The following is a 16,144-nucleotide window of genomic DNA, read 5'->3' as shown; positions in this document are numbered from 1 at the left end:
GTGCCTTGGAGGAGTAAGCATCCCCTGTCGACCGGTCACATCCGCCGTGAGGCCTATATCTTAATCAGGTAAACAGAGTTATCCGTATTCAAAATCAATGTGCCAAGAACGGTCTAACAATCGGTATGAAACACGTCAGACAACATTTGACCCAATGATAGAATGATAGGTTGGATTGGTAAACTGGACTGCTATAACGACCATAGAATTTACGAAATGCTGACTTTAAAGGGAAAGGCAACCCCAAAAAAAATTACATGATAAATGATAGGATTAATCATATGATAAAGATTTGTCATACAATTCTGTTGATATATGGCCTAGAAATGTTTCAGTACTAATTTGAAAACGTCTAAAATTGAAATTCCTGCGATCTATAGAGGCTGCCATGATGTGTAACTCTTTTGTATGCAAGACCACAAAAATCAATGATTTTGACGTCACATCGTCTGTTCCGGTTTTGTTGAGATTCTAAAGATCACACACAGGTGCTTGGGTTCACCCCCTCCCCTCTCCGAATAAGCTACATGAGTTGATTTAATTATTTTTTTTCTTGAAACATTTCTAATGCATGTCAACAACGTCTTCCATACCCATAAAGTCCAAAATAAGTCCTTTAAAAAAATTAATACCCTCACTGGTTATTATAACAGAACTTATAATAACCAGTGGTCTAGGATATTTGTTTTAAAAGGGCTTATTTTGAATTATTTTGGACTTTATGGGTATGGAAGACGTTGTTGACATGCATTAGAAATATTTTCAACAAAACATTAATTAAATCAACTCATGTAGCGTATTCGGGGGGGGGGGGGCTGAACCCAAGCACCTGCGAGATCATCAAAGATGTGCATGTGGTAGATCTTACGAATAAATAGGTTGATGCCTTCCTGGCAAGCAGTTAATTACACTAATGCAAAGGAGAGATGTGAAGAAAGGTTGTTTTTCGATATTCCCGACTCAACCAAGTCATTTGAAAAGAAAAGACTACGTAAACTGTGGATCCACCATTTGTGTAATGACAAGTTGAGGTTTGAGACATTTGTATGAAGAACGTGTACCGTCTGCCTGGTCTGCGACTCGACTGAACGTCTTCTTTTCTCAATTTCTTCTTGCGAAAGAACGGGCTCAAATCTATACGGCTCCAAACTTAAGTGTTCGTGGCATGTCATGTTTACAGTGCTGCTAATGAAATAAACCGGAATAGACGGTGTGACGTCATAAATTAAACTCCAATGGTCACTCTCTTAGCGGTGGGTAATTTAAAATACATGATAGATTAATATTGCTTTAATTGTTTAGCAAGGATTTCTGTAGTTAAAGACGGTCAATTACGATATCAGTAAGTGATACTTTATTCATAAAGTAACTTTGTGGTTAGGGTTGCCTTTCCCTTTAAACGAGACTGTTGAAACCCCTGTACCATCAACTTGTTTTTCAGTAGCTTACCTCCATTCAAAAACGGATCATACGCAGAACAAACTCTTGCTTATCGAATCAGTTGAGAGATATAAACACCATATGCAGGTGATAATGGAATATTGTTACATAAATATGGGAAGCTGACGATGGGGAAGCTGAAATCATCCCGTTTGTCATAAATTTGAGTTGTTAGTTTGCCGTGCGGCACTGATGTGATAACAATCACTAACAGTAACCAGTGAGTGAGTGAGTGAGTGAGTGAGTGGGTTTGCCGTTAATATCTACTTTCAATAAAATGAAGCAGAAGTGGATGACTCTGTAGTGTCTTTTATTTTGAGTTCATAGGGATATATCGATTCCACATATGAATGAAAGTTATTATTGTTAATAGATGAAACGTCGTCGATATATGTAGATCTAAATGTCGAATTGAAGGCCACAGCAAGATAATTTTTTCCTCTAGCGTAGAAGTTTTTTTAAAATAAATTCTGCTTCATATATATGAATATAAAAAAAAGTTCAGCTAACAAAGGAGCACAATTCGTGCCCATGGGAATTCCAACAGACTGTTGGAAGACCTAATCACCAAAGACCACGAAGATATTGTCAATGAGGAACTCTAGCATATTTTTTATTTCAACTTCACAGTACAGTACTTGTACGTGGAATCAGAGTGGTGTTTAACAAAATAATTTTTTGGATGACTGATCACTAGATATGAATATTTATGTTTTCCATTTTTGTTGAAGAAGCAACTGTCTATGATGTCAAAAAGTATACTCTTTAATTTATCGTGAGGAATGGCCGTGTAAAGTGTTGAAAAGTCGTACGTTTCGATGTTGATTTGAAAAAAAGTTTTGCGATTTTAAGTTTATATATATGTATGTATGTACATGTATGTATGTATGCGACTGGAATTGGCGTCATGACATTCTCGCTGACCACTTCTGGCATTAAGCTAGTTTAATCTTCGCTAACCTTGTTAACTGCAATGTGCCAAACTCTTTCCGTTAGGATGTTTTCGGAAATATATGACTGTCCGAAATCCTAAGGGGAGGTGTAAATTGCTCATGAACTTTGTAGTAATTATAGACTATTCCTCCCGTCAGCTTGAGTTGATTATGGAAATAAAGTGACAAGTGTAATTCATGGCTACAAACCCTGGGGATTTGCTTACACATATATAGGTCGATTTGTAGGAGGGTTATGTGGTAAACAAGGATACTGTTTGTACGCATCCTTTCAATTACAAATAAATCTTATACGGATAAACACATAAGGTAACGATGTTTAATGAGTGTGTACCAGTTTGAAGAACGACTGAAAGGCTGAAATGAATAGTGGTGTGTTGTAGTTTTATTTCTGAAGATATTCTTAATTTTGCTTGCATTTAAAAATGATATATTTATAAAAGCAATGTACAGTTGTATCTGAGATTTCTTGATCTTGAATTTGTTTTAAAAGTTTCATCTCTACAAAACGAGTTGAAATTAGCTCGATTCTCAATATAGGATTGTGGTCGATATAAATCTACATTGTAAAATATAAACATAATCGTTTCTCGTAGAATTATTAAGATTACCTTTTTAAACGATATTGTAAAACCCTGCTTCTCTCAAACTCCCAAATGTATAATGAAATGATATTAATAACAATACCCCCTTTTATACAAGATACATGTGGCACAATTAGTTTTAAAACTATTTCACATTGTGGCCCTGAAAACATATATATAGACAGTAGTATTATACAGATACAATATAAATTAGTATATAAAGGTATGTTACATACATACGCCTTCTACAAAAATATAACTGAAAACAAACAAAAAGAAATCTATATGTTTTTAACTTCCGGGATAAAATTTTTTATGCTAAGCAGATTTCAAAGTTTCCAGTGTTGGGTAATATTTTTAAAAAATATCATTCTATAACTGTGAAACGTAAATTGTAAAAGATCTCTTAAAACATTGTGTCTTTGCCCTCTGGATATATAATGAATTACTTTGACTTAATAATCTGGTAGATGAAAGGTGAAGATACCGAACAGTGATCAATCTCAAAACTCCTATAATGTAAAACTTATACGGTACCAATTTTGATGCACCAGATGAGCATTTCGACAAATAATGTCTCTTCAGTGCAATACAAAATAGATAATTGGGCAAACACGGACCCCATGGACACACCAGAGGTGGGATCAGGTGCCTAGGAGGAGTAAGCATCCCCTGTCGACCGGTCACACCCGCCGTGAGCCCTATATCCTGATCATGTAAACGGAATTATCCGTATTCAAAATCAATATGCCAAGAACGGTCTAACAATCTGTATGAAACACGTCAGACAGCATTTGACCCAATGATAGGTTGTATTGACGAACTAGATCGTTATAACGACCATAGAATTTGCGAAATGCTAACTTTAAACGAGACTGTTAAAACCCCTGTACCATCAACTTGATTGCCAGTAGCTTGCCTCGATTTAAAAACTGACCATACGCAGAACAAGTTATTGCGTATCGAGTCAGTTGAAAGATATAAACACCACATGAAGGTGATAATGGAATGTTGCTACATAAATATGGGAAGTTAACGATGGGGAAGCTGAAATCATCCCACTTGTCATAAAGTTGAGTTGTTAGTTCGCAGAGATATATCGAATCGACATATGAATGAAAGTTATTAATGTTAATACAATGTAGATAAAACGTCGTCGATATATCTAAATGTGGAATAGAAGGTCACAGCAAGAGAGTTTTTCTTCTCGCGTAGACGTTTCTGTAGAAATTCTGTTTCATATGAATATAAAACAGGTCAGCTAACAAAGGAGCACCGTTCGTGCCCATGGGAATTTCAACATACTGTTGGAAGACCTGATCACCAAGGACCACGAAGATATTGTCAATGAGAAATTGTAGCATATTTTTTTTATTTCTACTTCAGAATACTTGCACGTGGAATCAGAGTGGTGTTTAACAAAGTAATTTTCAGGATGACTCATCACTAGATATGAATATTTCCGTTTTCCATTTTTGTTGAACAAGCAACTGTCTATAATTTCAAAAAGTCTAGTTTTTAATTTATAGTGAGGAATGGTCGTGTAAAGCGTTGAAAAATCATAGGTTTTGATGTTGTTGTTCTGAGAAAAAATTTGCGATTTCAAGTTAGCTAAAAGTTCTTTATAATTTTTTTTAGAATCCTTATTTGATTGATGCCACTACTGGCAAATGTAGTCGTACAGTAAGTTTGACGTTTCTCCTTCACAGCTGTTAATATTTTAGTGGAGAGGAAAGACAGGTCTTGGTAGAGCACATACTGGACCCAGCAATGTATCTTTGTTTGTAAGGGTTTTTATGTAGTTTAGGAATCCATTATAGGTACGGTAACTCATATTCATTCGGCCCATTGACTGGGATACTTAATGTGCCTAAAACTGAAGCACAGTTTTGAAGAATTTCATCTTTTAAAAGAGCAGTTGGAGTATAAGTACAATTACCAAAAGTGGAGCTCGAGGTAATGCCAAGTTCGTTTAAAATACAGCTGTAATAATGAGCCTTACAAAGACAATGTTGTTACAAGCTTTGTTAGCTGGAACCAAAACATATTCCTCGTGCAACCTATCTAATTCTTTTATCACTTCTGGTTTACTAAACACAGAGGGGTAGATAGTACGTACAGGTGTACTTTTGTTTTAATATGTCTAATGCGGGATTTTGATATTCCTCTGATACTTTTAATCCATTCTGCCAATGTATCAAGTTCTTTTTCATATTTAGCCCATCGTCTGGCATAATCTTCGACAGAATTCATAATAGAAATGAAGTTCTGTCCCCAATTGAAAGACAGAGGTTCTCTGTATTTCGGACCTTTTTGAATAATTTGATTTGAGGTCTTCCTTTTCAACTATATTAACATCACCAGTAATGACATGTCCAGCTGAACTATAGTTAAAAGAAGAACAAGAACACATAGGTGGATTAAGTATAAGATGGTCTATATCTAGGCACTGCAATGTTTGTTTATAATTAAAAAGTTTGGATGAAATAGTAGAAGTATACATGTACTTGTAGGAAATGCTGAGTGTGGCCTTGAACTTGAAATAAGTTGGAATACACGACTGAACTTTTTTATGACGAAGAATGTTGCTTATGTTGACGGCATCTACATGTATTCCTTTGTTTGTAAATTTGAGCTTAAGGAACTGGCGCCATGATTTGGAAGGAATACCATCCATGACCCATGCTGGTTTAAAGAGCCTGTGATTGGCAAGATCCATACATGTAAACATAGTCAGAGTTCAGTCTATATTCAGGTATTGAAAAATCCAAGTATAGGCTAACTGTGGCTTCTTCAAATAACGTATTTAAAACTCACAATGGAACAGAATAAAGTTTTGTAGGAATATGATGTGGACCTAATAATCTGTTGACGTAAGGTAAAAGTGAATCAAACGTGACATCATTTATACTTGGTTTTTTATACTTGGTCTTTTATATGAACGATGTCCATGACTGCGTTTCCATCTTTGAGTATTAGGAAAGAGTCCCATCACATTCATGTTATTTCCTTGTGGACTAGTCAAATTCCCCACATCATATACATTATCATTGCATCCATATGGAAATGCAGTACCTAGAGTCCTCATCCAGTGATCCTCTCGTTGTCTACGAAAAGGGGTACTTAATGTTGGATTGTTTGTGTGATGGTAATTTTTTTCCAAAATCCTTTTATCTTCATAAACATGATGGAGTGGTCCGGTGATTTTAAATGCTTGTAAAGAAGTTTGTTACCACCATTATTTATTTGAAATATGTGCCCGATATTCTTTTACTAAGTGAACCCTTAGTTTCGCCCACATAAATTAAGCCACACAGGTTGGCGTAGAGGTTAAAAGATTTACAAGTCAAATTATCAAAAGTTTTGGTACAGAAACTACGTTCGGTAAGATTACTACTAAATGAATTTCTAGTGATCAGTATATCACAAGTTTTACAATTTTTTACGAAGCATTTTGAGATGGAGCACATGGAGTCTGAAAAGAAATCATCAAAAATATCTCTTAAAGGAACATAACAGTCTTTAATTTGGGTATAAGAATTTTGGTTTCTGTACCAAAGCTGACAATTTGACGATTGTACATGTATAGAACAAATCTTTCATATCACGAAGGATAATCCGAAGGACACCAACCGATCTGTTGGAGCCTGTGCCCCTTGTAGACTCCACATGGTGACACTTTTTTATACTGGGTGACGTGCCAGTCAGTATTGTTTCATTATTGTTTATATTCATGAAAGAACATATATCGAGCGACAGACTGTCTACCAGCAGAGATACAAGCTCGATAGTTAAATAAAAGGTAAAGATAACAAACAGTGATCAATCTCATAAATCCGATAAGCAATACGAAATTGATAGCTGGGCAAACACGGACCCCTGGACACAACAGAGGTGGGACCAGGTACCAAGGAGGAGCAAGCATCCCCTGTCGACCGGTCACATCCACCGTGAGCCCTGTATCCTGATCAGGTATACGAAGTTATTCGTAGTCAAAATCAGTGTGCCACGAACGGTCTAACAATGTATATGAAACACGTCAGACAGCATTAACCATCTAGTGATCTTCTCCCATCTTTTTATCTGTATAGGGCTTAGTAAAAAGCTATCTCCATCAAGAAAGACCGTGGAGGAACCTCGTAGCGTACAAAAGAAAGTCGCCATTGCTATATATTGGCTTGCATCTGCTCACAAGAGAATACAGATTTGCACTTACCCTTGACTAGGTGTAAATATGCTTATATGAGTATTTTTTGCATATATGCAAGTGCGTTTATAAACAGCGAGATACGCTTACATAAGTATATTTACATATATGCAAATGGTTTAAACAGAGCTTGATATAAACATCAGCAAATATAAACATTAGATCTGTCCATTTACTTTTTAGGGCTTGCATCTTTGGAAATTATTCCCTACAAAATTGTTGACAATTAATTTCTTTCCATCCCCACTAGGTCTAGAGGGGTGGGGGTGGGGGGGGGCAATAGAATAGAATAGAATATTTATTCAACCAATTTGGGCCCCAGAGGAGCATAATGATGTACATTGACAAAGTCAAAAATCACAGAAGCACATGACAAAGGAAAACAAAGACAATTGCACTGCATGATGAACAGAGAGTTAGCCATCACATCTATCAATACATAATAAACACACAAAACACATATTCATATAGTACAAACATAGTTACTATGTTGCAGTAATCAACTTGCATCTTATACATGCACATAACTATATTGTACATGTATGTTGTTTTCTTGTATTGAAATTTACAATTAAATATTGACATAATAAAACAGCAAACTCAGGATCTTCATTTGACATAATCCATGTAAACAGATCAGTATTGTTAAGCAGTACTAGGTTTGGAAAGGTTTCAAATATCTTATTCAAAAATTCTCCTCTAGGATTATTATATAGTGGACATTCAAAATGAAAATGCAATTCATCCTCTGTTGAACTTGAGATACAGTGTTGACAAACTCTTTCACATCTAAGAAGAATTTCATATTTACCATGGTTATCAATTTTTCTTTCATATCTGCCTGTTTCTATCCGTAGAAAATGATTACTAATTCTGAATTTAGTGAGAATTACCCGATTGTCTCGAGTTTTTAAATTCAGGTAGTTTTCAAAATTGAACAACCTTTTGTACTGAAAGTATGTACTTAATTTTCCAAATCCTTGTATATAAGTTTGAGAAATGGTTACGCAGTTGCTTTTATATGTACAATTTAAATTTATTTTCACATATTTTTTTTGCAGTGGGGCAAATTGATATTTAGTTTTTCACAATAGAATAATATACTAGAATACCAGTCACTGTTAATGGTGTTAGACCTGCACTCATTGAAAGCAGCCTGTAAAAGGTTTGAAGTTGAGTGTTCTAGTATATACCAGTACATAAATGTTTGCTTTAGCATATCAATATATAATGGATACCTGCCCAGTTCAGAATAGATGCCTATATTTGTACAAGTTTTAGACACCCCTATAATATATTTACAGAATTTCATATTTAGCTTTTCCACCTCCCACTCTTTGAATATATCAAAAAGTGCGAGGTTTCTTCTTTCTGGGGTAACATTAATAATGGTCCAGTTCTCACAACCATACAATACTATGGGTTTAATACAATGATCAAATATATGTAAAAAAGTTTTTATAGAGGGATTAGCAGTTTTTACATCTCTGTAAAATTTGAAGCATGCCTTTAACCTTTTTTGATATAACTGTTTCTTTGCTTCAATAAACTTTCCATTGTTTTCAAGAGTTAAACAAAGATATTTGTATTGTTTTACACATTCTATAGTATCATTACCAAGACAAAAATTTTCATCCAATAGTCTACCCGAGTTGTTGAAAGTTATTACTTTTGTTTTTTAATGTTTACTTCTAGACACCATTCACTACAGTAATCATGAAGGATATTTAGTTTATGTTGGAGATCTGATTTGGTATTGGATAATAGTACAAGGTCATCGGCATACAGAAGACATGGAATCTTTTCACTATCTAGAGTAACAGGAACAGAACTGTCATCTAGAATACTTGGGAGGTCATTTATAGTTTAAATAAAGATGGGCTAAGGACATCACCTTGTCTACCTCCAACCTTAGATGTGAAAAAATCTGTCCTTTTATCATTTAATTTCACACACAATCGGTCATTTTTATACATAGATTTAAGAATTCTGTAAAAATACCCGCTGATATCTTCAAAACCATGCTTCAGTTTTATACACATTTAATATTCCAGTCAATGGATCGAATGAATATGAGTTACCGTACCTATACTGGATTCCTAAACTACATAAAAACCCTTACAAACAAAGATACATTGCTGGATCCAGTAAATGCTCTACCAAGCCCCTATCTTTGCTCCTCACGAAAATGTTAACAGCTGTGAAGGAGAAACTTCAAAATTACTGTGCGACTACATATGCCAGAAGTGGTGTTAATCAAATGTGGATTCTAAAAAATTCTAAAGAACTTTTAGTAAACTTGAAATCACAGAATTTTCCCCAAATCAATAGCATTAAAACCTATGACTTTTCAACACTATACACGTCCATTCCTCACGATAAATTGAAGACTAGACTTTTTGACATCAAAGACAGTTGCTTCTTCAACAAAAACGGAAAACGGAAATATTCATATCTAGTGATCAGTCATTCAAAAACTTACTTTGTTAAACACCACTCTGATTCCACGCACAAGTACTCTGAAGTTGAAATAAAAAATATGCTCGAGTTCCTCATTGACAATATATTCGTGGTCTTTGGTGATCAGGTCTTCCAACAGTCTGTTGGAATTCCCATGGGCACGAATTGTACTCCTTTGTTAGCTGACCTGTTTTTATATTCATATGAAGCAGAATTTATTCAAAAACTTCTACGCTAGAAGAAAAAATCTCTCGCTGTGACCTTCAATTCGACTTTTAGATATATCGATGACGTTTTGTCTATTAACAATGATAGCTTTCATTCATATGTCCATTTGATATATCCCTGTGAGCTTGAAATAAAGGACACCACAGAGTCGTCCACTTCTGCTTCATACTTAGATATTTTATTGAAAGTAGACATTAACGACAAACTGACAACTCAACTATATGACAAACGGGATGATTTCAGCTTCTCCATCGTCAACTTCCCATATTTGTGTAGCAATATTCCATTATCACCTGCATATGGTGTTTATATATCTCAACTGATTCGATATGCAAGAGCTTGTTCTCGGTATAGTCAGTTTTTAAATCGAGGTAAGCTACTGACAAACAAGTTGATGGTACAGGGATTTCAACAGTCTCGATTGAAGTCAGCATTTCGCAAATTCTATGGTCGTTATAACGATCTAGTTCGTCAATACAACCTCACATTGGGTCAAATGCTGTCTGACGTGTTTCATACCGATTGTTAAGCCGTTCTTGGCACACTGATTTTGACTGCGGATAACTCCGTTTACCTGATCAGGACATAGGGCTCACGGCGGGTGTGACCGGTCAACAGGGGATGCTTACTCCTCCTGGGCACCTGATCCCACCTCTGGTGTGTCCAGGGGTCCGTGTTTGCCCAACTATCTATTTTGTATTGCTTGTAGGAGTTATGAGATTGATCACTGTTCGTTATCTTCACCTTGCATGATTGTAGTTTATACATAATGCCAACATGAATGACTTTATCAAAGGCCTTGCGAAAATCAACGAAGCAGGCATATAATTTCTTATCACCAGCCTTTAAATATTTGTTAATCAAACATTTCAACACAAAAATATGATCTGAAGTGCGAGATTTCTTAGAGAAACCTGTCTGTGATTTATGAATGATATCATTCTCCAGCAATAAGTTGTCAAGTCTGTGGTGCATTATTAAGTTAAACAATTTTCTAATACTGTTGTTAATAGCTATGCCTCTGTAATTTTCTGACTTATTTGGATCTTCAGATTTGAAAAGAGGACAAATAAAGCTTTCTAACCATTTTGAGGGGGATTCTCCAGCTGTAAACACAGCATTAAAAAGTTTCAGCAAACAAGGACTGATGAAGTGTTGTGATGCTTTAAGTATTTCATCAGAAATATTATCTAATCCAGGAGCTTTCTTGGATTTAAGTTTAGAAAATGCTTCTTGTAATTCTGCTTTTGTAATTTTCTTGTCTGTCAGGGGAAAACTGAAATTATTGTGTTCCATTACTTTTAGCTTTTCCTCAAGAGTATCTAGTTTTTTCCGTATATTGTCTGAGACAGAAGTAAGATCTGAAAAATGTTGGAACCATGTATCACCCTCAATACAGTTTTGATCACGTATCTTTTCATTTCGCAGCTGGTTTACCAGAAACCAATACTCTCTAGGATTGTTAGACTCCAATTCATTAAGCTGGTTTAAAAAAATAATTTTAAATTCTTTTCTTTTCAGTTTTCTTGATTTTGAATATTGTTTATTCATCTTGAAAAAAGAACCTCGCACTATCGGATCTTTAGGGAAATGAGACAGAGTTAGTGCTTTGTTTTGAACAATTTTTTTCATTTTCATTACGGCTAGTTCTTGATCAAACCATTTCTTGTTTTGCATTTTAGATATCTTTTTTTTCTTTAGTGAGGCTATACAAACTTTTTCATAAATCATGTGAACTTTGTTAGTGGCATTATTTATTCCAAAACTGTCTAAAGTGATTTCTTCATCTAAGAACTGTCTCATTTCCTTTTGAATTACAGGGTGTGCCAAAGTTTCTTGCACATTTAATGCAATGTTTGTATTCCACACATATTTTAAAGGGAAATCATGTAAACAAGACTCATTGTTCCTACTGTTAGTATCAAAAGATGCTAAAATCTTGAAAGAGAGTTTACAGTGGCAATCAGAAAAAATTGCTTTAAAATCTGACACACCCATATATAGAATATCATAAAATAAATCTTGTGAGACAAGCACATAATCAACTACACTACAACCATTAGGTTTGAGACAGGTAAAATTACCCGAACTATCACTAAAACATCTTCCATTTAAAATACGTATTTTGGTTACATATGCAAAATTCTAACAAGTCTTTGCCTCTAAGATCAACAGCATTATCTTGGCTAACTCTCTGTTCAATTGCTAAATCAACATTGTAGTTATTATGGTTTACTGGAATGTGAAGGTTACTGTCCCCTGCTATATAGTCATCATCTGAACCTGTTCTGGCATTAAAGTCACCAGTTAAAACAACATCCCCTAAATTTTTATATTTCTCTAAAATATTCTTTTCCAGCAATTCTAATATGTCAGTATTGCGTTTTGGAGCATAATATATAATGCATAGGTATATATCCCTCTTAAAGTTGAAGAAATCCTTGCACAATTTTATCCACTGATATTCTGAAGTGCCATCATTGAGAATTTAATTCCCTTTTTAATGCCTTTACGTATCAGAATGCCAAGACCTCCAAAATAGCGATTGTTCCTCGACTTTTGACGACAAAATGGATAGTAGTGAAAATCTTCGAATTGGATTTTGTGTTCATAGCCCACATGTGTTTCTGTTAAGAGAACTAAATCAAAGTTATTAAATTCTACCAAAAACTCTCTATCTGAGGTCTTGTCATAATGTTCAGATAACAGTCCCCCGACATTCCAACTACAAATATTTAAACTGGTTCTCATGTGAACTGTATACTGCAGGTTGTAGGAACAGTTATCAAACCGTATCAAAATATCAAGTGCAATCTGTATCACTTATCACCACGATAATTGGTTGGACAAATATTGGATTTCTGTACAAACTATCACAACGAAACAGTTAACTATACAACTAAGGTGATTGCTTAACAGACTTGACTGTTGATCAAGCTGCTATTCAATAAATTAAAAAACACAAAAGTGACTAGACTTATAACTTGGCAATTTGTAACAGATTGTTGAGGTAGAAAAAAAAAGTTTAATCTTGTACTCAGGATTTTGTATATCGGAGTTACTAACGGAACTGGAAATCATATCCACGGACACCTCCCCGACCTTATGCATTATGGTAGCCTCTTCCTTGGCGTTTTGTAGAGCGATTGGATAAATTAAAAGCCATATCAATTGAGCTGCGGATGTTAAAAGTGAGCACTGCTGTACCTTGGGGTCGGGGGAGAGATCGCAATCTTTTTATCTGGTAAATGGTCATGGATTAATTTGCAAATACCTGACATCTCTTCTACGCATGTATTGGGAGATTTATTTCTTAAATCATTTGTTAGCGAGTGTAATGCAATGAGGTCTGGAGTCTCTGCTAAATTTCTGATTTCTTTTTCGGTTTCTTCTAAGGTAAAGGCAGTTATTTTATTCACACTGTACTGGGAAGAAAGCTTGTTTGGGTTTATTCCTTTTACATTGAAAGTTCCAATCAATGTGACATGAAGTTTTCCTTGGTTTTGGTGAGTTGTTTTTGTGTTTGGTGCTAACTGGAAGGACCCGCTGTTATCGTCACGGCAGTTGTGTAACTTTAAACTCACAATTTCTTCATCTTTCTTATCCAGATGTGCCTTCATTGTTGTAATTTTTGTCTCTAGTGAGTCTATCTGGGCAGATCTATTTGCCACAACCGTTGTAGATTTTTCTAGCTCTTCTGTATACTTTCTCATTTTCTCAGATAAAGTGCCATTCTGGTGTTGTAGGGAAGAACACTTTGCTTCTAGGTTTGACTTTAATACCTTTTTTTTCAAGTGTCGACATGTGGTTTAGACTGTTCATTTTGGTTTTGAGTTCAGTGTTTTCTTTTTCAAGATTTGTCGTCTTGATCATAAGTGCATCAAATTTATCCAGTAGTTTTGTGAAATTCACATCATTGGCTTGGATGCTTTGATTGTGCAGCTCCTGCATTGTTTCAAGTTTTGTTGTTAGTATTGCTGATTGGTGAGTGAATATCCTTTCAATTGCAGTTGTAAAATGGCTCTCCATTTTGGACATGAATGTTATCACTTGGGTATCCATATGTTCCCTGGGTGTAATACTTTGACATTCTGCTGCAGGGCCACTTTGCTCTGTGTTGCAGCCAGCATCCACTTTCTGTATTGCAGCATTGTGTGTAATGTTTGTGATATTGGTAACTATGACCCCTGAGTCTTTTGATTCTTCAGTATCTGATTGTGTGTAATGTTTGTGATATTGGTAATTATGACCCCTGAGTCTTTTGATTCTTCAGTATCTGATTGCTCTAAAATTGTCTCGTTTGTATCACTACTGTTATCATCACATCCAGGAAGTCGTGTACCCTCAGCGTCATGCAGGCTCTTTGCTAGCTGATTAAGGAAGGTAAAGTATTTGTTCTTAAATTGAGCACATTTTGTTCCCTGGATTGCTACTGAACCTGATTGGTAGAAGTTTATTTTCACCGAGTTTTGTCTGAGCCTTCGTACTCAAATAGAATTTTGACAGCGCAGCAAATATCACTTGTCGTCGTTGTTGGGGGTTTGTTTTGCTGAAAAAATCAAAAATTGCTCTTTTTCATGCGGATATTAAATCACAAGCTATATGAAATGTTACGTTGTTAATCTTGCCATCACATTGTTGGTGTTCTTTTGGAGAAGTTTCGTTCTCATCAACTATTTCATCAATTTCTGACCCAAAAATGCTTTCACTGTATTTAGCCGGAGCAGTACCCCTGTTCGTTCGTGTGCTCGGTATTTTGTATTTTGAGTTAACGTTGCGTAATTTGCTATTGTCCAGAAAACCTTTATATCTTTTTAAATCAATTTGCTATGATAAATAATACGGGGTTGAGGTAGGTACCGTGATGTTGGAAACTTTTCACCTCTGCACGTTGTCCATGTGCGCGGCCATGCTTACCGGAAGTTTAAGCAATAGAAAGACAAGGTCAATATACTGACCTTCAATAATTTTTGTCCTATACTATGGCTAACATGCTTACCAGTCATGTTGTGTACTGATGCTGGAGCTGGGGGAATGCTAACGTCGGACGACACCGTCCATGCTGAGCACGTCACTTCCCCGGTGGTTCCTGATTGGCTGTCATTTGTTAAAGTTGCAGCACGTCACTTCCCCGGTGGATCCTGATTGGCTGTCATTTGTTAAAGTTGTACTGAGTTGACTCGCTGAATCACTATTAGTATCTCTGGCCCAGTTGATCCGGTGCTTTGCTCGCCGACATCCTCATGTGTTTCGGCCGCCATAGGGGCATTCCAATCGAATAGGTGAGAGCCTAATGAATGACACTACGCTATAATACAAATAAACGAATGTTAAAAATTCAGCAAGTTCTAGATCTGTATTTTTGAGGTATTATTATTAGGTCTATTTTCAAGTTATAAACATACAATAGTATATGCATTAACTTGCGATAATGATACTCGGTTAAAACCCGATTTTTTAAACAACGTTGTACATAATTCAATATGGCCGCGGTGATGCTAACAAATTGAAATTTGGCGCTACACAAACTAAAATCCACCAGCAAGAGAACACCTTGAAACCATCCACTCAAATCAAGCTGGGATTAACGATTAATTTTCATATAAAAGAAGCAAATGTGTACTTATTTATTTGTTGGAAAGGCTTAACAAAGATAAAAAGAATTGACATTTATTTAACCAACATGGGTTTTTTTCTGACAGGGAGTAAAAGAAAGATAATGATGCTGGGCTCTAACTTATATATAGGTAGTAAATCTTCCTACATAATTTGTAGTTTATAGCAGAAGGGAAATAATCGTAACGGCACTCATCCAATATACAGAAGACCGTATTGGATGTAAGTAGTATATAGCCATTATGTAAACATCAGGCCTAGACCTGCATAACCTACACATATATATGTAATCTACGCATATCTTGTTATCAAATTTCGTTACAAACTCCACCATACATTTTCAAAATTGATAAATAAAGTATACATGCTCCCCGATATGCGAAGAACCAAGATGGCTTACTCCACGCTCGGCATTTCATCGGCATGTTGCTAAGCGAATCCTTGTGCGGTGCAATCAATTTCTATTTACTGTTTACGAAATAAAATCAAGAATGTTTGCATGTTTTAGTGTTGAAATTAAATTATAAGGAATGAATTTAATTTTTATTATTATTACGAAGCTTCGCGGTTTATAAGCGTAAAATGCCCCAAACCAATTTAATTTATATCGTATAAAAATTTTAAAAAGTTAAATTTATTCCTTATATATATATTCA

The sequence above is a fragment of the Ostrea edulis genome, chromosome 6, assembly GCF_947568905.1.
Source record: "Ostrea edulis chromosome 6, xbOstEdul1.1, whole genome shotgun sequence".
NCBI lineage: Eukaryota > Metazoa > Mollusca > Bivalvia > Ostreida > Ostreidae > Ostrea > Ostrea edulis.
Note: the sequence above shows the minus strand (reverse complement) of the source record.